This window comes from Aythya marila (assembly GCF_965140915.1).
Source record: "Aythya marila genome assembly, chromosome: 6".
NCBI lineage: Eukaryota > Metazoa > Chordata > Aves > Anseriformes > Anatidae > Aythya > Aythya marila.
Genome location: NC_139047.1, coordinates 21,712,144 through 21,737,393, shown reverse-complemented (window position 1 = coordinate 21,737,393; position 25,250 = coordinate 21,712,144). Strand labels below are relative to the sequence as shown.

At 35.2% G+C, this 25,250-nt stretch overlaps 1 protein-coding gene and 1 long non-coding RNA gene across 5 annotated transcripts in view; both read right to left on the bottom strand.

The window, feature by feature from the left end:
- The window catches only part of KCNH7 (potassium voltage-gated channel subfamily H member 7), a 220,385-nt gene that overhangs the window by 170,282 nt on the left and 24,853 nt on the right, over positions 1 to 25,250 (bottom strand). The gene's annotated exons all lie outside the window — the stretch shown is intronic.
- Positions 512 to 15,654, bottom strand: LOC309879711. The gene is made up of 3 exons (XR_014317814.1): positions 15,611 to 15,654; positions 14,379 to 14,476; positions 512 to 569 (listed from the first exon to the last, which is right to left on the bottom strand). It is a non-coding gene; the product is annotated as an uncharacterized lncRNA (long non-coding RNA).

Sequence of the window (25,250 nt, the reverse complement as noted above, 5' to 3'; positions counted from 1 at the left end):
GAATCTACCCCATGTCAGACTAGAGCCAGCTCCAGCTGGCTCAAAAAGGGACCTGCCAATGGCCATAGCTGAGCCAATGAGTGATGCTGGTTGTACCTCTGTGAGAGCAGATTTAAGAAAGGGGAAAAAACTGCTGTGCAACAGCAGGTGGGAGAGAGGAGTGAGGAAAATGTAGACAGAAACAGCCTTGCAGACACCGAGGTCAGTAAAGGAGGGGAAGAGATGCTCCATGTACCTCTGCAGCCTGTGGAAAGGTCCATGGTGGAGCAGGCTGTCCCCCTGTAGCCTGTGGAGAAGCCCATGCAGGAGCAGTTGATCTGGTGGGAGCTGCTACTTGTGAGGGATCCATACTGGAACAGTCTGCTTCTGAAGGACAGACCCCATGGCATGTACTCATATTGGAGCAGTTCTTGAACTGCACATTGTGGGAAGCTCATGTAGGATCAGTTGGTGAAGGACGGCATCCCATGGCAGGGATCCCACGCTGTACAGGGAAGAGAGTGACCATGAAGGAGTGGCAGATAATGAAGGGTTATGGACTGACCACAACCTCCATTCCGTTGTGCCATCTGGGGAGGAGATAGGAAGATGGGGTGGTTTTTTATTTGTTTTCAGTTTCTTACTCTTCTGCTCTTAGTAATAGGCAATAAATTATAGTGACCTCTCTATGCAGAGTCTGTTGCCTACAATAGCAATTGGTGGGTAATCTCCCTGGCCTTATCTCAACCTTGAGACCTTTTCTATTTTATATTCTTCTCCTTCCCTTTGAGGAATGGGGAGGGAGAGAGCAGTTATGATAGTGTTTAGCTGTCCATCAGGGTGAAATCACCAGTCTCTTCTATAGAGAAAGGGCTGGAGAACTGTTGATGTTTCTGAGAAGTCTGGAAGGAGGATTCCAGTAAGAATCAAAACAAAGCAAGAGACCCATTGCAGAACAACTAATAACAGTAGCGAAGATATTCACTATGATAGAATACTATGTTCAAGACTTTCTTCCAGGTTAGGTATGGCAGAAATTAGGAACCTTGGTTTCCCATCTATAAAATGAGCATTTCCGTTGATGGAGGAAGAGGGAACTGGAAGGGAGGGGGACTTGAAAATCTGTTAGATTTCAGAAAGATCTAATGGGCAAATATGGACCTTGTCAGATGATTTTCAAATGTATCAATAAAGACCTTGATTCTTCTGATTCCTTGTTTTACTCCTATAAATTAAGAATACTTTTGGAGGAATTGGTGGGTTAACATAAAGCAAGGAGAAAATAAGCTTCAAAAGATGTTTGTATAGGATTATAGAGATTGTAGAGACAGCAAGAAATTAGATGTTATAAGTGATTATGGAATTTGTTTCCATTAATTCTGCAAATAGAAGATTTAAGATTATTTCCATAAGAAAACTTTTCTTGTTTGTAAATAGGATTTGTTTTTAAATTTAATATTCATTGACTAAAGTTACTCTTCCTTTTACATTCCACTCAGAGCTCACAAATAACCCGTTCAGTAAAACTGCACATTTCTTGGACTTCTTACAAGTTGCACAAGAAGCTGTCACCCTTAAGAGTTAAGTTTTCTATCATACACAGTGGATTGTTCCATGCCTAATGTGTAGAGCATCACGGGAATTGTCTTGAGGTATGTGCCTTGGCTAGGGGGACTGGAGTGTATCATCTGACAGCATCAAGGTCAAAATGACACTATACATTCAACTTCCTACAAGGATGGTGAAAATGCTCCTTTTTATGATGGAAAACAAATTGTCAAAACCACAATATGAACTTGTTCATGTCACTAGTATTTGTACTTGAAGCCTTAAGTGGAACATTTCAGCCTTCTATAATAAAATAACTCAATAGACTTTACTTTTTGTTGCTTTTTTAAGCTTTCTTTAAAAGTTAAAAATTAAAAGGTGGAATAGGATGGAAAACCACTCTATTGTTTAAGCATACAGTAAGCACAATAATACATGCTTTCACTGGAACAATGTCAGCTATTTATGTAAGGAAATGATGTGCTGAAGTGCTGTGTGTGTGTTTAGAATTGAGATGTGAACAAGTGAACAAGTTACCCTATTAGTTATGGAAATACACCAAGAAGTCTGGGCTAATAACATAAATCAGTAAACTACATGAGAAACTAGGCTGTGCATCGTCCTCTGTGATTTAAACACAAGGGCTTGTCCCTGCATTTGCAGTAATGCTAATGATCTAGTCAAGTATTTGAGTCGAAGACATCAGACCTAGCTGAAACAATTTATGGGTTGTACTCCAGCTACATCTGACCTTTTGTAGCTTGTCTGCGTGCTCTTTATGTAATCATCAGAACAGCATGTTGTTTAAATATGCCTCACAGATAGGAAGCATGTTTGTGTTCCTATTAGTTTTATTTGGGGAAAAAAATATATTCCCAGTGGATAAATAATATCATATACTTCAAGTACAGGATACTATGGTTTTCTGTCTTGGATGAGAATGCTAGTGCAAGCTTTTTCTGTGCTAAAGTTTTTTTTTTTTTTTGAGTGTGAGTTTGAACATGTGTTTGAAGAATTTACAGATGCAGTTACAGTACAACACTTGAGCTGGCAGGGGCTGCTTTCAGTGCCTTCGGTGTCTCACTAACACAATACTTTGCTCCTTCCATGATCAATGGGAACTGTTCTAAGGATGTAATAAATTACTGTAGCTTATTCTGCAACAGTCAGTTTTGTGATGTGTTCCAATTGTAGACAAACAGCTTTTATACATGCCAGAAATCAATCTCTTCTGAAGCACAGATCATACAGACAACTGACCTGAGCTGTCTGTATCTCAACATACGAATTAAACTACCTTACATCAATATATGGATATCAATATATGTTCATTCTTTTCCTGAGGAAGCATTTAAATTTAAAATATTTTCTCCATAATTTGAGAGAATATGGATGGAACTTAACAATAAATAAATAAATAAATCTATCCTAGTTTGTGTTAATAGCTGAAGAAAAGGGAAGGGAACAAAGTGAAGAGCAGTATCCCTGATTTTTGAAAAAGGTTATAGTATTTTACATTACCTTTTTTTCTTTTTTCTTTTTTTTTTTTTTCTTTTTTTTAATTATTTTAAATTGATTGATTTTAAGATGTTTTGTTGTTTGTTTGTGTTAATAGAAATAAAATAGATACTAGGTTTTCCTTTTTCTGAGGAAAGTAGTGATACTCCCCTCTGGAGCTGATCGGGACATTAGACCTGTTCAGTATCACAGGGACAGGCACAGCAATTTTGCACTATAATAAAATAAGTGATTCACTAATGCTATGTATCCAAGAGTATCAGATCACCTTCCTTTATTTTTGTCACATAATTTTTAAAGGCTAGAGAAAATTCATAATTCTGACTGATCTGTCCTTGTGCAAGGCAAGCTAGAAATTCTTAATACAGATAGTAGTATAGTTTATTTTTTCTTGGTCATTCCTGTCAATTGGATAATTAAGTTAGACAAGCTGAATGATGCAGACTGTTAGACAATCTCTTCTATCACTAACTTCCTGAGAGCCATTTGAACTAAACTTTGAGCCTGCAAATCCAGTTCTTTAGCAGAGCCCTGTTAAAGTGATTTAAGGATGCTTTTGTATCTCTGTAGTAACTAATTGTGCAGTGAAAGCAATGTTTTGCCATATATTGCTACAATAATGAAATATTATCCATGGAAATTTATTACTTGGATTACTAAAGATTGATGTTTTTTGCCTTTCTGTTAATACACTTACATTTTTCTATGCTGCCTCTTACACTATATTTTTAGATATGTTATCAATGAAGCAAATATACATAGAATAAAAATAACATGCAGGCATACATTTGTATTCTTGCTATATTTGATGGCATGTACTCATGAAGTCTGGTTTGTATTTAAAACATGATTTCACACTTTACAGAGGCTTACATTTTAGGAAAAAAGTACCAGTTTGCATGGAATATCAAGAAGTACCCAACCATAGAAAGAGCTTATTTACCCAGAAATAGTTTTAAACACTCCTTGGGTGATCAATCTCATGATGAGGAAACCCAAAGCATTATTTGCTCGAAAACAGCAATTCCTCCTTTGCAATGGAATATCCATTCTCCTTTATCTTCTAAGGAATGGAGTTGCATAATAGAAAGATTATGCTCGCTTTGTTCAGATCTGGAGCAAAGAGAAATCAGAGGAACTGTGATTTTTTTTTTATTTTTATTTTTTCCCTGAGACTAGGTTGTCTGCAGCTCATTATAAAGTTTGTCTAAATAGGCAATGTTGCAAAAATGGTGTGCTTTGGAATTCACGAATTCCTGGAACTTCTATTGAATTTCATATTTACCAAAGACTTTATCAGATAACAACTTTCCTTTTCCCATGTATAGGCTCTCTATAAATTGTAGAATTTTACAGTTTTACAGAATACATTTGTTTGTGGGAATGTTTCATTAATCTTCATTCTGATGCACATTTCTGTTTCAACATTGAATATAGTTTATCACTTTTCTTCTCTCTAATTTGCTTGTCTCAGCTTTCATGATCTAGGATGTTCTTTTTCCCATCGCTTTATTTTAACAGTGCCCATAGCTAGAAATGTTCTTTGACATCTGTTAGACCACAGAATAATAGCTTTAGGCAAGCTGGAATTCCCACTACTGGAGACTCAATCTAAAACAAGAAGAGGCAAAACACCAGCATGTATATGGAGAGAAGCCTCTATCGGCAAGGTCTTGACTTGAGAACTTTGAAAATCCTTTTGAACTGTGACTTTTTTGGTTGACTTTTTGAAAAATTACCTTAGTCAATGAAGCAGGGTTGTAGTAAACATAGATAGCTTGAGTTTTTGCCTAGTGTGTCTCTGTCCTTAGATTTCTATCTGCCAGTGAGGATTGGAATATACAATGTTTGGCTTGCCTGTAGTGTACAGGGCATGAAATAAAGAAGCTTATCATGGGGGGGGGGGGAAAAAAAAAAAAAAAAAAACACAACTTAATCCCCAGCCAAAAATCTTCCGTTCTGTTATTTAGTATGTGCCTGAGAGTAACATGAAGGTTTTTTTTCTTTCTCTAGTCAAACTGACATTTCAAAAAAAAAAAAAAAAAAAAAGTGGGTCTGCTCCTGTACCTGCAAAAGTTAACTAGAGTTTTTTGTCACTCACTGAAGTGAGTGAAAGCAAGCTGAGATTTAAGAGAAAAAATGTGAAATCCTGGAATGAACTTCAGCTCTGATGAATAAAGTGTTTACTTAAAATTTAGTTCTTCTTAATGGGAGACTTATCCTTTTTATTTATTTTTTTTTAAACAATGACCACTTGTTCCTAATCAGATAGTAAATGCCTATATTAACCCAGGAATTGTCCAAACTTAAAGAAGTAGATTTTGATTGTGATAGCTACAGTGGTATTTAACTTCTAGCAAAAATTCAAAGCTAGAAGTAGTATGCTTAAGACTAATTACACTTTTATTGATTAATCTTTAAAATTATTATAGTTTTTCAATAAACTGCTTATTTACTAAAGCAGCTACAATACTATTAAGCTTTTTTTATAATGTTAATAGCACAAGTGATATGTCTTAGAGCTAAGGAAAGCTAATTGAAGATTACTATTTGAAAATATGAATTCAGAATCCAAACAGCTGGATGGCTCAGTCATGGTATTATATCTCCAGCTTTGAATATTTTCAAGGATTCACTAGAACACTTTTGTCTGCAGAAATGCTTCAGGAAGAGCTAGTCTTTAGGAACTCCTGTATTTATTTTAAATACAGTGTGTTGATGCAATGACTCAGCGGGTATTCATGACTAGATATTCATTATTTGCTTCTTTTCAAAGTTCCAGACATTAAGATATGCAGCTAAGAGCTATGCCATGTGACTAATCACTTGTATCAAGACTAAATAAAAAATAAACTATTGTAATACAAGTAAAATACTTAAGTAACCAAGAAACAAATATTTATCCAAATAATTTGGTGAACTTAAAGTTTAAAACAATTAACGGAAACAACATGCACATAGCCTAAAATTTGTCAATTTTTTAGTGGTCACTGGGAGTTTGATTATTCTAGAAAACATGTTGTCTTAGGGAGGTATTTATATAACTTCGAAACTCAGAGTCAAATATGTCTAAGAACAAAGTAATGACCAGTTCTCGCAAACTTTGATTAATGTCTAATTATGTAGAAACTCAGTTAAGCCATCATTAATCCTAAACTTAGTTATACTGACATCAAGGGACTGAAGAAGTGGGAAAAAAAGGGTCTCATTATAATAGATTCTGTCTACATGCAGCTTTTTAAACTGCAGCAGAACATTACAATTCATACAACCTCAAGGTCATTGAAAATGACACTAATTTTCAAATGAATTACAGGGGAAAAGTTTGGTTATATGCATAATATAACCAAATATAATTCTCTTATCTATTCAGACTAGAAGTTAAAAATGCCTTATGTGTGAGTAATCTATTCAACTTTATTCATTAAGTGTGGAAAGTCCACTTCAACTTGCAGATGACACCATGCTAGTAGGGGCAGCAGAAGGCCAGGATTAGAATTTAAAATCCTTACCAAGTAGGGCGCAGGTCAGTGAAGATGAGTTTGGAGGTCTACACCTAGGTAGGGATATGCAGCTGAAGAAGGAATGACTACTAATCAGCACATTATGAGCAGGAGCATCACTGTAAAGCCCAGGGAGATTGTTTAGTTTGTAAAGGACTCTAAGGGTCATGTAATGCTGTGGGTCTGTTGTGGGAAATGGTGTTTAAAACTGCATATTTTACTTCAATAATAATATGGACCAGTTGAAGATAGTCTAGATAAGATAGTTTAAAGATAATTAGAAGTAGAAAAATATGACTGCTGTAGAAATACTGAATTTGTTAATCTAGAGAACTAACAGGAAACCCAATTGTTTACATATGTGAACTGTGACCAAACAAAGTAAAGGAATAAACTGTTTTGTGTCCAAAGACAAGAAGTGATGGATTGAATCTGCTTGGAAGAGTGAGTTTAGCTGTTGTGGAAAAAGCTTTTAAAGATGAAGATGATTATGTGTGGGAAAATACTGTAGAGGGAGTTCACAAAATCACTATTTCTCTTCTCAGTTTTTCTGTTGTATTTATTCACATTTTAAAGGCAAGTAGAGATGATAATGACAATAAAACCAGATAACTAACTTGCTAACAATTATTGAAATAGTTTAAAGAAAGATAACTAAGATGATTTGGAGAAAGGTCGGTCAACCATGTTCCTTGAAAATAGCACCCTGGGGCCACTTTTGGATTTTACAGTTTGCTGTGAGGATTGTTTATTCTCTGTAAATAAAAGACTGAATCTTAGAATAAAGACTATCTGTTGACTTTAACAAATTTTTAGGGAATTCAGATGACATCTGCCATGATCAGGAAGACTTTAACTTACTGGTAGATATGGAGCTTCTGGAGATACCAAATATACAAGCACACATACCTGTAAGAAGGTTATGTAAGGGACATTTACTACCTCAAGCAAAGATGACCTCATAACTTTTTTTTTTTTTTTATAACAGTCATTCCATAGATATCTACAGTTTGGCTTTAAGACTTAGATTCACATCCTTTGTAGAACATCCTCCTGCACTTCTGTGCATTTTTTTTCCAAGTTTGGCCTATCATGTCACTTCAGGAACAAGTCAAGGAATGGTGGCCAAAGTCCACCCTTCTCTACTCCTGTGCAGGGTAGCAGAACTGATGGGTCATGTAACAAAATGTACATAATTAAGATTAGAAAGAACAAACTAATTCTCTCCAATAGAGACAAATGTTTTTCCTATGGACTAATGGAATTTCACATTTCTTCTATATATAAACTGCATGTTAAAAGCATTGTCCAGTTTTAAATTATGGAATACAGCTCCCTCATCTGTCCAACTTGTGCATTAAAATATGTCAAAGGCCAAATAAGTTCATTCAGTGATGCATTTTATCTTCTATTCAAAGTTTTTGTCTGCTTAAAGACCCATTTCTGGCATACACTGGTAGAGTAACTTAATTATTTTCTGATTGAGTTTCCTGATATTTTCTGCAAGAGTTTCATAAAGATATGGTTAAGATGCTCATTACAGAAAGAAAATGAGACTGAGGTGAAAAAGCCTTTGTGTTTCAGTTTTAAAAACCATGAGACATTGAAAACTTGCCCTGTTTTGTGTAATTCCTTCTAACTGCAACTTTTTCTTATTTGCTTCTGAGTGCTACCTGTTTGAACTGGTGGAGACTGGGAGCCTTGTCTCTCTGTAGAGGAGTTCTAATATTAATATTTCCAGCACCATCAATGTAATATTGCTTAGTCCTTTCTCTCAATATTCAAATATCAAAAATGTTCAGCAATCATGCTAAGAGGTGCCTACTATGATGATGATGTTCTGATTTCTGACTGGACTTCACGCTGCAAAATCATCTCATGGATCAGCAAGTCATTTTGCTGTCTTCTGTGTTACAACTCCAAAATTTATGATTTTTAATTGGAAACTGAAATGACTTCACTATGACCCTTTTACTGGATTCTAAGAATGTCTATTTCCAGCCATTAATCTTTCTGTTTTATACAATTATCATATATTCACTACTACGTTCTATTTTACAATGTTCTTTTCTTTCACTGAGATCTTTCTGACTGTCAAAATTAACACTATCGTTTCAGTTTGTCAGTGTTGCATACCCATCTCACTTGCTGAGGGTGGGTGTTCTTTGGCTTGTTTTCCTGAAAAAAATACTTCCCTGAAAAATTTCAGTGATATACCACCCAAGAAAACCAAACCATCAGGGAATCTGTAGTTAGTATCATGCTAAAGCACGTTGAATGCAAACTTAATTTCTTTATTCAGCATTGACATTTAGAGGGTAAAAAATTTACCTTGTATGTTGTATTATAACAATATCACAAATGAATGAAAAGTAAATGAGACATTCTGATAGAAGAGTTTGAACTTAAATAATGAACGCTACCAATTATATGAACTGCTTGCATTGTTTGTTTTTAAATCTATGTTACAGTTGTCTTCCTATCTAGTTGAAGTAGTACATGAGAGATAATGAGATATATTGATATGCTACAGAATGACATTTGGATGACCTTGCATTCCCAAAACTGTTTACTCAGTTATCATCAATGCTGTGATTTTGAGTGCTGGCCATTACTTGTCATTGCTGCTGTAAACATTCTTGCAACTTAACTATGACTTAAATGTTGACTGTCAGTTTGGCCCCTTTGTATTTCACCTGTGGGCAAATCAAAAAGAAGTACCGGACTTTTTCTTTGCTTATACTGTTAAAGAGACAAAACATCAACTGACCATACATCTAGGGTGTGACAAATGGTGACAATAATAGAAAGAATCTTCTTACCCTCTGACTCACTGATGGAAAAATGGCCTTTCGAAAGGCCTGGAACAGGGACGTGAAGTTAAGAACAGATGCCTAAATATGAAGCTACACAGCTGTATACAGTGATCAATATACTATGCTGATTGGTGTTAATGTTTAACAGACTTCCTTTAATTGGTAAACATGAGACTCACCTTGAACTAATGGCTCTAGGCTTTACTGTCTCATATCCTAAAAATTCAGAGAACTCCATACTTTATTTTCACTTTTTCTTTCATTAAAGTGAAAGTTAGGTAGGGATGTAATGGCAAAAAAAAAATAATAAAATAAAAATCTGATATTGTACTTGGGGCTAACTTTGTGGCAAACATTTCTTTTTGTCTTGTTCTGTCTTCACTCTTCCTCCACCCCAAAATAGTATCAAGATAACAGAAGATCTCAGAATTTAAGTATTGATATGCTGTGACAAGTTGTTTGGATACTCCAAAACCCAAATTTAGGAAAGCTGTTTGTTTCCTAGCCATTAGAAATTATATATATATATACACATATATATATCCAGTACATCTGGAAAATGATAGATGAAATTCAGAAAGTTACCTTGTGTCCTGTCACGTTAAACTATAACAATGAATTCAATTTATTTTCCAGAGCTTTAGGAGTTCGGCATCATTACCATTTCCAAGTGTAAAAGTTCAAAAAGCCTTTCACATAACATAGGATATAACATTAGGTTATCTGGGAAACACACTAATGATGTGCTAACATTTTGTGTTTCAGCCATTTGTACAGTAAGTCCTAACAGCACCAGTTTCCTGCATGTAATGCTAGCCTGAATGTGATTGATTATTCTAATTATATTGGACAAGGAATTTTTTCATGACATTTAACTAAAGTGAAATGTTGGTGTGTGCCTTTAAATAATAAGTTTAAATAGAGTTTGCTGAACCAGCTTTTGGAAAAGCTTTTAAAAGCTATCATTGACCAGCAAGAAACAAAAGGTATTGGGAAACAGTCAGTTGATCCATTTTTAGTGCTTTCGTAATGGTGTCTGAATTTTATTATTTTATATTTTCATCCTGTTCCTTTAAATCCTAGTTACATGGTAAATGTTCACGCTCTAGTTTGCATAAAACAAAGCTCAGTTTCAATCTTTTAGCCAATTGCAACATCTGCCCTACAAGGTTTTTTCCCATTTATATACCGCCTTCCCTGAAGATATAAGTATGGTCTTTTGTAATAAACACATTTAAAATATCTCCTTACAGAGAAGATTCCATGAAGGGATTAACATGTGACATTATGAGACTTGCTAAAAATGTGTGATTTACCTTAACATGAGAAATGAAGCTCACCATGACTTTAACATCAGCCTAGCACAAACAGGAGTTGCAGAGTGTAAATAAGAGCAGAATGTGGATCCTAATCTCTTCATAGTAATCTGTTTTAAAACTAAAATTGTATGAGATTCTGTCTAATGTAATGAGAGGCATACTTCTGAGCAATATTCCCGTGAGCCAATAGCAGGGAAAGCAAAGTCAAGCCACTCTGTCTGACAGTATATCAAGGGGATATCCTGTCTTTTCAGCAGTTCCTTTGAGATACTTATCACAGAAGTAAAATATGCGAAAGTAAGCTTGTAAAAAGGACTGGATCTTTTGATTTTAAAATCAAACATTTTTTTGTTACTGGGGTCTGTTATTGTATGATAGGACAAATGTTAAGAAGCTCTTCTGATCCATCTTTCTGATTAGAAGTATGACACTTGTCTCTTTTATTGGTTTGGGTGAACACGTATCACTGTTCTATATCTGATTTTAAGAGGATCCTTGGCCATGGTCAACCTTCTTGGTACAACCAAAATACCACTTAAGCATCTGTGACCTGTTCGGCCAGTTACAGAGCATAAGCAGGATACTATGGTGATGTATCTTCTGTAGGAAGCTGATGGGTATTTTGTAAGCTTGGATAAAAAGCTATTAGAACAATGAATAAAAATGAATGAAATAATAGTCTGTTTGGGGGGAAGTGTAATTTCGGAGCTGTAAGGGGCAATTGGCATGCTATTTAGAGCACCCAAAGCAGTGACAAATAAAAAGTTATTTTTTCTTTTATGTTTATTCTGCTTCTCCATGCACTTTGTTTCTGTATTCACTCTGAGTATATTTGATAGAGAGTCTAAAGTTAGAAATGCATCTCACCAAAAAGCAAGCTTTGATACCCAGTTAGAGATGCCATCACTGATGTCATGCTCTGAAGCAGTGACTGGCGATTGCATATTCACTGATCACAAAGCCACACGTGAAATAAAACCATTCTGAGGTCCAGGGCTTAGGAGGATGTGTATTTTTTTTTTTTTGTCACCAATAAACTTAATGAATTCTAAATTAAATTCCCGTGGCATGGATCTGTTCTAAATTCAAGATGGCACTAGAGAAGCTAATACTCAAATAGGTTATTAAAATCATGGTCTCTCTATTTTTTGTACATAGGTATGTTATGATCATACCTAAGCAAAAAAATCAATCCCTATCACTGGGGTGAATATTTGTATCACAGACATGATAAAATCATCTAGACCAAGTTTTAAGAGTGGCTGCTGAAAGCCCGCTGCAAACACTAGCTCTGACTCCACTTTGCCTTTGATACCTGCTCTAAGTAATACTTTTATCATCCTATAAAGATTTCTCAGGAAAGGACCTATTGGAAATCATGAGAATTAAATTAATATTTCACTGATTCCTTAGAGTTTTATGTATTAATGGGGTGATCATGTAGCTCAGGAGGAAAAGGAAAATTGGAACATTCACTTCTAGTTCACTGGTTTACACCTAGTCAGGATAATAGTAACACATTTTTTGTGATCTCATGTTAACTAGATGGTCTATATGAAGTAGTTAAAGGTTCCTACAAATCCATTTCATCCAGCTCTGCAAATGTACTGTAAGGGTTTGAACTCACTGTCTTTTTCATAAGCATTGTAATTTATTTCTAAAGGAAACAGGTCAATGACATCTTAAAGATATTGATGCATAATAAAATGAAGTGCCTATGGTGCCTCAAATTGTCTGGACAGCCAGCTTGTGTTATATATTTTTTAAAAACAATCTCTTACCTTTAACATAACAAATTAGTAGAGTTGCATGCTTTCTAATGATGAAGGGAGACAAGCTAGGATATTGTTTCTTACACAGCTGAGAACATTTTGGTTACAGCAGCTCAAATTGCTGAAACTGATCCTGATGGCAAGGATACTTGATTATCTAAATTTTATTGTATTGTATCTTAAGGAGTGTCTGAGTTTAAGAAAATTTTGGATGGATAAGCCATCCTAAAAATCTAACAGTGGAAGCACATGCTGTTGAACTTCAGTGTTTGTGTTTAATCAAATTGGAACTAAGTAGATTTAGGGATGTATTTTAAAATTGACAGCAAATGCTGGTACTTAAAGTAAGACAATCTACTATTGCCTTTCAGTGGAAATTAGGCATCTAATTTCCATCTCAAGATATCCGTCACAATTATGTTTATAAAAAATATCACGACTGAGTACATGAGAACTTCTTGAACAATGTTGGTACAGAGGATGACATTAATACTGCATTGGTAATATCCATTTTTGTTTTTTGTGCCTCCTGATAAGCAGAGCTAGTCAGAGGCCGGTCCAAAAATGCATAAATAAAATACAGAAATTGCTCAGAGTATCAGTTTTCCTAGATGCCAGGTTTTGACATGGTATTATCACTCTTCCTACCAACAGGTCTTGTCATGGCCTGGAAAACCTTTTAAATATCAGCCAGGGTCAGCGGCTTATTCTTTTTCAGACAGCGCAATGTTTCAGTCTTAACATGTAAAAAAGTTGTTCAGTAAAAGCTACGATTCCTCCCATGAGCTAACACTACTATGATGAAGTAACATATAGCAATAAACTCAGATTTTGAATATTTCTCTATGGGTTTGTCGCTGATAGGAACCATCAATTTAAATGAGACAATGAATTAAAATATAATCTTTTCATGCCTCTGACAAGGAGTCTTTCCACAATGCATTAAGAACACAATGTGGGATTTCCATTTATCTGTGAGAATCCAGCTGAGCATAGGAATCTCTCAATCATATTGCTCAAAAGTTATCTTCCAACTTCATCAAAATAAAGCACGTTCTATTTTTAACACGATTTATACATAAAATGTTGCATGAATTACCTAATGCTAATTACAATAGTTCTATCACAGTTTGGCCAGTTACAAGCCTGCAAAACCCTATGCATTTATTAGCTCATAGAACTGAAATACATCCTGTGATGTTCTCCTTAGCTGGCTATATCAGTACAACTCTTTATGTTGTCCAAAAGGGAGTGAAAAGCACCAAGTTGCCCCCGTGGACAGGCAGGTCAGGCTAGAGCTGTGCTGGCTGCCGGGGGGGAGCTCTCTCAGGGCTCATAGGTTGCTAAGGGAACTGGATCTGGTGTTTGTATATACTGGAAGCAGCTGCCTCCCTTGCAGGCCCTGCATGTGCTGCATAGTGCTGCTGGCGGCGGGAGGCAAGTGCTGACCTCACCCGAAGCAGGTTTGGTCTGTGTGGCTTCTGCGGCATACCTTGCTCCCTTGTGTCTTTGGCATGTGATTTTTGGGACAGGAGACTAGTTCTCGTGAATATACATGTATGATACCTGCAAGATACCAAGTCCTTATTGAAAGAAATAGAAGGCAGTGTGAAACAGGTCACTTTCTGGGTCTATATTTTTGTATACCAGAAGCATGGGGCTAGTAGTTTATAAGCCTTGAAGTCAGAACAGCTTATACTTTAAGCACATACTCTTCAGGTGTTATTACTGGTACAGTTTAGTGTTTGGTTTTAACAGCATCAGTGTACAATTCCCTTATCCTGTAGATGTATGAGGACACTGTCTTTAATTCAGCTCTTTTTACCATACCATTCACATTACAAATCAACAGCTGAATAGTCAGTAAACCACAAAACAAACAAGATTCTATGTTCATAAAGGATGAGTATTCAGCTAACTTACACTAGTACAGGCCCCATAGAACTGTTTTTGAAGGCAGTGTTGAGTATGGTCATCAGAGTTATGTGCCCTGTCACACCTGTATCCATTGCTGGAATGCCCTTTTAAGAAAATTTGAATAGATAAAAATACGATCACAAGGAGCAAACCAATATACAGCAAATTACTTCTCAGTCAAGCCAGTCTTATCATGTAATAATATTTGTAAATAAACAAAAGTATTGCAGTTAACTCAATAGCCTTTAGGGGGCTGACAGTGATACCCACTTTGAGCAATCAGGCTGAAAATTTATGGAATATGTGCACAATATTGATCAGTTTTGCCAGAGACCATGTGACCTTCACATATTTTCACCTTCACTGTATGAAGCACCAGACAATATGATTGATTTTGACCAATTTTAAGACCTTGAGACAGCAATAGGAAAGTCTGAAGGTGATACCAAAAGAAATAGATCATGAATGCTTATTTAAATAAAAGCCTTTCAACTTGACAGTACATGGAAGTCCAACTATAACTTTTTTATTCTCATTTTCCAAAGAAAAGCTATTGACCCAAGCTAAAATTACATTAAAGTTTCCTACTAGGATTTCATTACAGTTACTTATGGTGAAGAATGGTAGTGTACTACTAGAAAAGGATACAGAAAGATAGCGTACCACTCTACTGAAGTACTGATCAGGCTATTAAAATGCTTGAGACCTTACAAATGAGAGAGAGAGCAATGAGATAATGTAGCCAAACTTTCACTGAAAAATCCTAACTGTTGTGAATAACCCGTTGATCCAGCCTCCTTGCAAATGAAATCAATTCTAGCTAGCTGAGATTGTGATAAAGATGCACAAATGCATCATATTGAACGGTCTCTCAAGTAGAGGAATCAAAACCATGAAACTCAAAATTAGCAAGCCACCAGAGGAAAAGTTATCCTTCAGATGTACCTGGCTCCTTTTTTTTCTCTCAGTTCTTCTTACTGTTACTGAGATTGCTGTTTTCCCTGAACCTGGCTGATTGACCCATTTTTTGTTTGCACAGAAGCTGTAGGTTTTTAATAGTACTTGACTTGTATCTACTCGCCTTCAAAAAATTAAATTAAAATATGATAGATTTTAAAAATGAGAATGCTCAAAGTAGTCTGATGATACTCATTCTACTTGTATCATCAACCAGCTCTTACCATATTTGTGATATACCTCCTACAGTGACTTTCTAAAGATAAAAGATGAATGAATACCTGAAGTAGCCATTGTCACAAATTTTTGTTTGTTTCAGTTAAGTCCTTAAACTTCAAGAACTGTTTAGTAGGTTTGTTTTGTTTTGTTTTGTTTTGTGACGCTAGTGGTGCTTAATCCATGAGACTGGAAGCAATCAGCCAGTCATGTCAGAAAGTGGATGGAATCAACAGGCTTGTCATTTTAGTCTCCTAAGAGACTATCTTTTCCTATAAATAGAGTGTAATATTTACGGTATTTTTAGTAATTTCAGTCTTTTCCATGACTACAGAAAAAAAAACAGTGAACTGTCAATCAGAAGAAAAAGCTCTATTACTATTGGTATTCAATGTTTTTAAAATTTTCCCTTCATTATGCATTCTGTTTTTAATTACTATAATTTGCCCTGTTTTTTCTTTTATTTTTTCAAATGACCTTTTAAAATTTGTTGACTATGTTCTTGATAATGAAAACTTCAGTTTAAATTTAAAACAGAACAAAAAATAAAAATAATAAAAAACAAAACAAAAATACAGTACAGAAGTTCACCAATACTTTTACAGCACTGTTCATTATTTAGCAAAGAACATAACTCTCACAGAAAATCTACTGAGCACATCCTAAGAAAGAGACTAGTGCAGGGTATACATTACAGTAAAGTTTTACATTAATAATACCTTACTTCTGATACCTTTGGTTAAAAAAAAAAGTTACCACTATGATCTGCAATATTGTAAATTATTAAAACTTAACAAGTACCATAGTAAAGGAAGTAAGTTCACATCATCAGCCGTTATTCTTTGGTTTTAATCACATGTGAAATTCATTACCCTGTGAAGGGAAAACACAAAGCTCGCTTCAGTGGCATAGAACTCAGATAGAACTTAATCAGTACATTAGTGTTGGTTTCTTTGGACTATTACTCTCCATCATTGTGAATTTGGAATAATTTTCTAATTCACGGTATTCAGTAGTTCCCAGGGGGTGGATTATCCCAATGAGTTCTAGTGCAAAAAGCTAAATTCTTGCCCTAAAAGCTGTCAATAGTGTGATTTAGACCAAGGAGAAACCCCAGTAATGAAATACATATTTTGTTTTTCTGCTGTTTTTGAACCCCATTTCTGTATTAATTATTAATTAGCACTTAAAAGTAGAGACAGCAGTACTAAGTGGATACAGTTATATTTAGATCACAGCTGCCAGTAACCAAATTTGAAGTGGGTGTCTGGTTTCATATTTTTGTAGGATAAAATGCTGCACTCACAGGAGGCAAAAAAAAAAGTTCTCATCCTGAAATATTAAAGCAGAAAACTAGTACAGTGAGTGTCTGCAGAAAATAGCAGGCAAAGGAATCCCTCTTCACCTCTGAGAGAGATGATGGGAAGGAAGGGGAGCACTTAACCCTCTTATGGGAAAAGGGGAAACAAGGAAAAAAAAAAAAATACTTTCCAGTGCTCTTGGGGAGAGAAAAGAAGCGTCATTATGAGCAAGAATAGCAAGGGATTCCCTCCCTCTGCAGAGAGAAGACAGAAGGGGAAGGGAATTCCCTCTCTCCATTGGGAAAGAACAGAAGGGAAGGGAAGTCCCTTTGTTGCATTTATACTTTGCGCTCTAATTAGTCTTGAAGGTTTTGCACTTCTGTTAACATCAAAGCAATTGTGTATATCAGGCAAAACCTGCTTTCCTTGAGCTGTGGGAAGTCAGTCTTGAAATTCTGATGGAATTTAGGGATTTAGATCATTATTGTCATGTGGCCAGATGTGGCTTATAACTTTTAAATGCAATCTACAAGGGGTCTTGGTTGCTTTAGCCTTGGGCTTCTAGAGATTTCTATTACTGCTTGAGATTTGCTTTTCTATGATTTAATTGTCACTTCAGTTAAAGGGCAAGCAGCAGAGGTGCCAGTAGAGCAGCGAAAGAGAGCCAGGAGCAACATATGGGACTGAAATTCCTTATAAAGTAAGGATCACATGAACGCAGTTGCCTGCAGGGGGAAGGTTGCATAAACAAATATTTAACAAAGGAAAACAGTGAGGTCTTTGCAATAATCATACAAAGATCTAAAAATAGATAATGAAGACATATAAAGCATACAATTTCCCTGGCATGCTACAGTCCATGCGCACATGCTTTAAATAGCATGTAGGGTTATGCCTCTGCAGAGAAGATGTTTTGAGTTATGCAGTTGTAGTGTAGGATGAAAAGGGGGCAGTGCTGGGTACTGTAATCCTTCTAGAAATCCACTTGGCTTCTCTATTGTTAAAAGAGATCTTGTTAAAAGATCTAATTTTCTGAATGGTTTATCTACTGGAAAGAGTGGCAATGGATCCGGTGCAGTTGTGATCATGTCACAAGGGGAAGGTTACAATGTTCAAAGACTGTTTTATACATATTTCATTGGTTAAAAGGTTGGATTTCTTATCCTGAAGGAACATCAGGACTCTATTATTTCTGTTGCCTTTATCTCCTTACTTTATGTGCTAAGGTAATGCTAATTAATGCTTGGATGGAAAAATCACCTAGTGTATCACCACAGATAGCAAAGAAAACTTGTATTGGCAATTTTTCAATTTTGTGCCCAATTTTGATGTTAGTGGCTGTGGCATCCACATACTTAATTGCTTTGGGACTCGATATAGTTAGCTGGGGATCCAATCAATTTCATGAGTATATAATTTGCTGCACAATTCCCAGAAGATACAGCTTATTTCCACCTGCAGTGAACTATATCTTAAATAACACTCAGCATAGGCAGAACAAAGTTTGCTTTACTCAGCTGCCTGTAACTAGGTTGTGGTCCTAGCAAACCTTAAAAAAGGACAGTGGGGAATGGAGATAAGAGGTTTTTTGAAAACACAAATTTCCAGTGTATGTAGATATGAGTAGTGTATATATTTTTACCTATTTTAACTTATACAGTCAGTGTTTGAAGCAGTGCGGGGAAATCCCTGCTCATGCTGCCATTCTTCAAAGTGAAGACTTCAGGTAAGAATGCCAAATATATCACCCTTTGACAATCTGTCAAATGCAGCTGCTTTTTTATTATTTGGTCTTTGCCTGCAGAGCAACCTCTGTCTGAGAAGCTGTTCCCAGGGTAAATAAGGAAATGCATGAAAAAAATTTGGATGAGACACCAAGACTGATCTTATCTTTTGTGTCACTATGTTTTAAGGCACTGAAGCTGTTGAGAGGAGAATACTTCATAACAAAATTGTAAGATTATTTTTCTCTCCCTGACACATCCCAGAAACAGTCTTTTTCTTTGACTTGGAAATTTGCTGTGTCTTTATACCTGACTTCTGTTCCAGAGTATGACAGACATTTTAGAACAAACCAGATCACTAAAGGAATGCTCTTATTTTGTACCTTATAAAACATAAACTGGAATACATAAAAGAATAAAGAGCTTTCTAGAGTTTCATCAAACATTCATAAGTGCTGCAGTAATTCTCTGAATTAAATTTATTTTTTATGTGGAAGCACACTTCACCACAGTTCTTGTACAAGAAACTAGTGGCTCATTAAAAAGATCATGTCTTACATATTTTAAATAAAACTCTTTCTACTTTCATATTTTCCACATGCCTCAAAAATATACTGAAAATTATTATCTAAAACAGGGAAATTACACTGTTACTGCAGGTTCAGGGAAGAATAGGTGGGAAAGGGAAAGGGAAAATCTTTGTGACCAAAAATAACATCCACTGATGCTGAACTTGGGGATAAATATTCACAGAATGTCTGAACATCTCCAAATGACCCTTGATTAATCATAGTTTAATCATAAATATGACCAGTCAAGAATTCAGGTATTGTGATTTAGGTTAGATAACATTGAGAATGTGGGAGAAATACCTATGATCCTGCTAAGGGAAAATAGGTGATATGAAAAGGAACAGTAATGTGGAAACAGCAAACATAGAAAAAGTCAAAGGAAAAACAGAACAGTTTCAAAGTGAAATGTATGCATCGGAGAAAGGAAAGCAATGACAAGCAGTGAACCAGAGGAACAGCTCTTCTGCCACTTCCTTTATGAAAAATCACTTGCTGTGAAGTCATTGGGATCTGAAAGGTGAAGTTTGCTACACATCGATACTGAAAAGCTGTTTGCAAGGAAACAGTATGGCATGACAGCCTGGAACCAATCTTCTCACGCCCACCCTAAAGTGCTATTTACAAGCAATACAAGCAATTCACCCACTGCAATATGGTTATTTGAATGTAACAGAGGCCATGGGAAATGTGTGTTTTGCCAGAGAGAAGTGACACTGAGGTTGCATTAAATATCTGTAATAGTATATCTAAATAGAAACAAAAGGTCAGCTCTTCAGCTTGGGTAGGTTAGCATGGCCTTCTGAATTGAACAAAGGTAGTCTAGCTAAATTCTGAAGGATCCAGCTTGCCAACTTTGCATTGTTATAATAAGTTAATAGTAACCATCATTGTAAGCAGAGTTCAAATTTTTCATCAGCACGTTGGCATCTCAATTTACTCGATCACATCCCAAGTTTTTGGGAAGTTGGACTAAGATGCAAGACTGATGTTACGCAGGATGAAGAAGGTAAATGTTCTGAGTTCATCAGTGTTAAGATGCATTATGGCAGAGGTAAACTAATTCATGTAATATACAGATGAGAGGGAGAGGACTGCAGAGACAGTATGTGATTATCAAAACTCATCTGTTATTCAGAAAATGCATGTAGTTAACTTACTGTCTAGTAAGTAAAAGCTTCTGGAAATAAAGTTGCATTTTGCATTTCTGAATTTTGATGTACTTAGTTTGCCACAAATTTGTGGCTTACTTCCCAAGGTCCCTGTCGTGGGTTTATTAGTGTTGAAAGAGGGAATTGTCATTCCTGTTTATTAGAAATACTCTCAGTAGCTCTAGCAAAAACCATAAGCTGCTATGCCAGTTATTTCATTTCAATCTCTTTACCCATTTTTAATCATTTAGTCTGTAGTTAAGGAGAGGAAAAAGAAGAGAATTAAATGATGAAAGCACAAAATTAAATATATATATATATATATATATATAAAATAAAAATATTGACTTCACCCTTGCGAGAAAGAAAAGTTTTATATGTATACAAATCTATTTCTGGACAACTAGGGAATATTAATAACACATGGGCAAGTGAGAAGTCTTTGAGACAGTGTACTTCTGCCACTTTTTTTTTTTTTTCTTCCATGTGGTTGAGAGGTCAGATAAACCTGGGCAATATATAAAAATTAGCACTGACAGGTTCTTGAATAGCAGGAGAAATCAAGCAAAGTTTAGTTAGGATATCCTACTGTTACACCTTTATATGCTTTTTACAAAGATCTGTCCTGAGTCCCTTTCCACATGAATTCAAATGTGCTGAAAGCTATCAGATTTCTCCCTCCAATTTTGTATGAGTAACCTTGCCATAGCATGGAGAGCTGATGAGCCAAACAAAGTACAAATGTATCACAGTTTGGAAATTCTTGCTTGACTCTTTGATTTTGAGCCAGTCTACCACAGTATCAGAAAAATACAAATATGCCTCATTTCTAGTTTCTTTTCAACTGATCCTTGTGCTTAGTACATTAAAGCAAAAATTTAGAAAACCTTTCCTGTAGTATGGATGTGTTCCTTGACGCAAACATAGAAATTATTGGCTTGTAAGAATCACTCGGATGCCTTTTAAATACCCAGGCACAAAAATGCTATCATAACATTGCTGCATTATGAAACATACAATTAGGTAATAATCTGCTCGCTTTACATATATTTTTTGTGATGGGGAAACAGTAATCCTCTGGCTGTCTCAGATTTTTTGGTGTCTGTTGTGCTTAATGTTGCATAATGTGGAAAATAAAGGCAAAATATAAAATTTCAGAGAACAGACAAGGTTTACGGTATGTGAGAATAATGTTTCAGTGCCTGTACCTCAAACAAAGAATGCAAGTGAGCTGATATATCTAGGTTGGCAAATGAGGAAAACAGAAAATTAAAACAAGGCCTCATGTATATGTTTCTTAAAAAAGCATGTTTTCTGCTTTGACCCAGGAAATACTGCTTGAGAGTTAGAGGAATAAGATATTTCTTTTCTTTTTAAAGAATATTTCCCTTCTCTCTAGCTCAGATATTTTCAGTCTGTTTTGAATGGGATGGGTGAAGACTGCCAGGGAGGAGCAAGAATTGCCATTGAAGCCTAACTGGAAAGATTAACCCTCATACAGTCCAATTCACGTGGGTTCATGGTGAACTTAAAAACTAAACAAACATACAAAAACCAAACTCTAGAGGGACTGAATTTGTTAGACAGTTTGATAATGCAGTACATAGCAAGTTTTTAGCCATTGGTTCATTTCCTAATTACAGAAAACATCCTTCAAATATACCTTGTAATGCTCTTAAAAAAGTGGGAGCAGTGAATCTAAATGAAAATGTTTCCAACAAATTATAGTTTAGGAAGTATAAATTCTCTGAATTCTGAATCTATTGATGCCAAAGGAAGAATCCATAGATTTTAACAAGGAATTTTAGCCAAAGACTTCTGAAAAAGCATTGTTTATATTCCATTCTTATTAGTGCTCATACTGGCACTAATAATACTGGTGTTGGCATAGATGATAAGTTGTGTGGCAATGTCTTTGACATGAGAGGCAAAGACATGACAGGGAATCTTCCAAATACAAATATTATGATAAATCACTAATTCAGTAACATCAAACAAAACTTGCTACTTTGCCAGGCATGGTATTTTATTTTGAACTGGTTTGCATGCTTGGTTGTTGGGTTTTAATTTGTTTGTTTGTTTTTGTTTTCCAAATGTCTTCCATTTGAACTAAGATGTAGAAAAAGTAGTGAATGTCATAAATAACATCCATATAGGGATGATGTAGCACTTCAGCCAGTAATGAGAAGCAAAAAGTGATTAAGCAAATTACTTTTTAACTTGTATTCACCCTGTTTTCATGGATGAGTGCTTCTATCCCCTTCCACCACATCATTACAATTCAGTATCAGCTATCTTAAACTAATCCCATTCCAGGCATCAATAATGGCAACTGATATCAAGTCCTTCTGGGACTTCAGTTGTGTTCAATTGCTTTGCTATATTGTGTTTTAATAATTGGTTTCTTTCATGCTAAATTCGTCAGTGGCTCTAAATGTGAAAGATCAACAGAAACTGTGTATCTGAGTGAAAGGCTTTTACTGTGGTTCATTCCTGCCCGTAATCACACATTCCCTGTAACACACCCTCACTAGTAAAATCTGAGTAGATAAAATGGCTCCCTGTCTGTTTCCTTCAGACAATCTATTTCATAGCTGAGTTTCTTCATTCTATATATTTTCAGTTTTGGTACTTTGAGCAACCAGAAGTTGATCATAACACAAATTAAGAACAGAATAATCAAATCTCAAGCCAAAGAATAGTTGAAAACTCTTCTGTTCTCCTTGTGCATTCCCGTTAAAGTCAAAGAGACTACACAAGTAGAAGACAGTTTGGAATAGGCTTTGACCCATAACTACTGGTATTATGCAAGGGGGATTTACAATTTCTTATCCACTTTGTATAAGAGCACATAACACTTGCTTCAGTGGAAGATATCTGGTTCATTAAACTGAACAATTAGCCGCAAGAAAATCTATACATTGGATTAGTTAAATCATTTTTTTGGAGATACAGAAGTACTCATTAATTAGTAGCAGGACTAATTTGTGCTTTACTGCAATATCAATCAAGATTAAATCTGTTATATAATTTAATAATTAGGCAGTACAATTATGCTACAGTTAAAAGGGAAACATGTTTTTTCTGTAACTGAACAACATAAATTAAGGAAAATATAGTTATGTTGATTATAACACCACAAGAAATCATTACAGATGATACAACTAGGAATCTATACTGTTGAAAGAGAAGGCATATTTTGCCTGCAATAATTTCCTTGAATTGAAACTGTCTGGAACATTTGAATAGTTGCATCAGCAATTTTCTTTCATATTTTAAATACTTAAAAGTTTATTGTAGCTATTTCTTTTCATTATTCCAAAAATCTTCACCAAATGGTAAACCAGATTTCTTTTAAAAATCAGAATACAGGAAAAACATTATAGCTTTGCATAAACTTAAATAAAAATGCAATAACTAATCTAGTCTGAGATTAAGTGGAAACATCAACAATGGAAATAAGGTGAAAAATTGCAAGAGTTTAGTTCAATTTACATCTGTGACACTTCACCTCACTGATAAGCAAAAACAAATATGGCAATTTTAAACAAAAACATCTTTATTTTCCCAATTTCATAGTTAGAAGTGAAGAAGTGCATCGGTGTCAGTCATGGCAACCCCTGTCACAACAGTGTTCTGACTTTTAAATACCAATCTGAGTTGATTTAAAATGCGCTTTTATACCATTTTTAGCCAAATCCTAATTCAATTTAAAATGATACACACATCTAGAGCAATTTTAATGAAGTGGAGTTAATGTAGCTGTATGTTCAAATCAGAGACATGCTGACTGAAACAGGCCTACAGTTGGATATCATTGGTTCTGGGCTTATATCTCAGAACAAGATGATCAGAACTTAGAGGCTTTGATTGGAAATGATACCTGTTGCTTAAAAGTTTAAAAGGCTTGAAAAGTTTTATTCTAAGTTTTTTCCTGTCATATTAAAAGACCCCTTCTCTAAGTAAATTCAGTCTTTTTTGGATGAAGCTAATCTTTTCATCATCCAAGTGATTAGTCTCCAATTGTGTGCATTTCTTTATCTAACAAAGTCTGTTATGAAACAGTTTTTCCAAGAAATTTGAAAGAAGACATATGAAGAGGTTTGTTCAAGACAGTAATTTCAATCACAATTGCAGTTAATGACTAAGGAATCAAACTTTCTATGTGGAAGCAGTTTTACTGTTATTCCTCTGATCTTCTTGCCTGCCTGCTGGTATGACATCTTTAACACTTTGCATTTAGAATCCTCGTATCTAAAGACCTAGTTAACATGTATTGGGCAGGATTAGCAAGAAAAAAAAGGCAGCCATTAGTTATTTAGGTAGTCACTGACAGTGATTATTTGCCCTTAGGCCAAAGATATTTTTAAGGACCAATTTAAAAAGTTTTAAATTAAAATTGAGAAAAAATAGATATATTAAAAAAAAGCTAAGTTTGCAGTAAAACTGAAAGCAAAACATAAACTATTTCTGACTTTGGACTGAATTTTGGCAAATTTTTAGAAGGTGAATGCATTTTATTTAGACAGCTTCATGGTATGCAATTATGAATTTCACCACTAAAAAGGTAGATTGCAGCAGAAAATATTTCTTTTGACACACACACACAAATCTACTTTTCCACTTTGGAACAGAACTTTGGGGATTTTTTAATATACATATATATTTTTTTGTCTCATTTGTTTTATTGAACATCTCTACCCAGACCATTATTCCTGTTTTGAGTTGACTTATAGCAGCTTTTTTTTTCTTCATTTTTCACCAAAAATAAACACAGATAATGGTTCACACCATTCTTTGCACTCATTCATAATAAAGCCAAGAACAGAACAAGTGCTTGACTCCTGTGAGCTCAACAAATGCTTTCCATTCCTCTATGCATGTCTGAAAAGTAGATAGGGAATGCAAATGAAAGCAAGCTACACCATCTCCTTGTATCTGAGAAAGCTTAGGAAGAGCA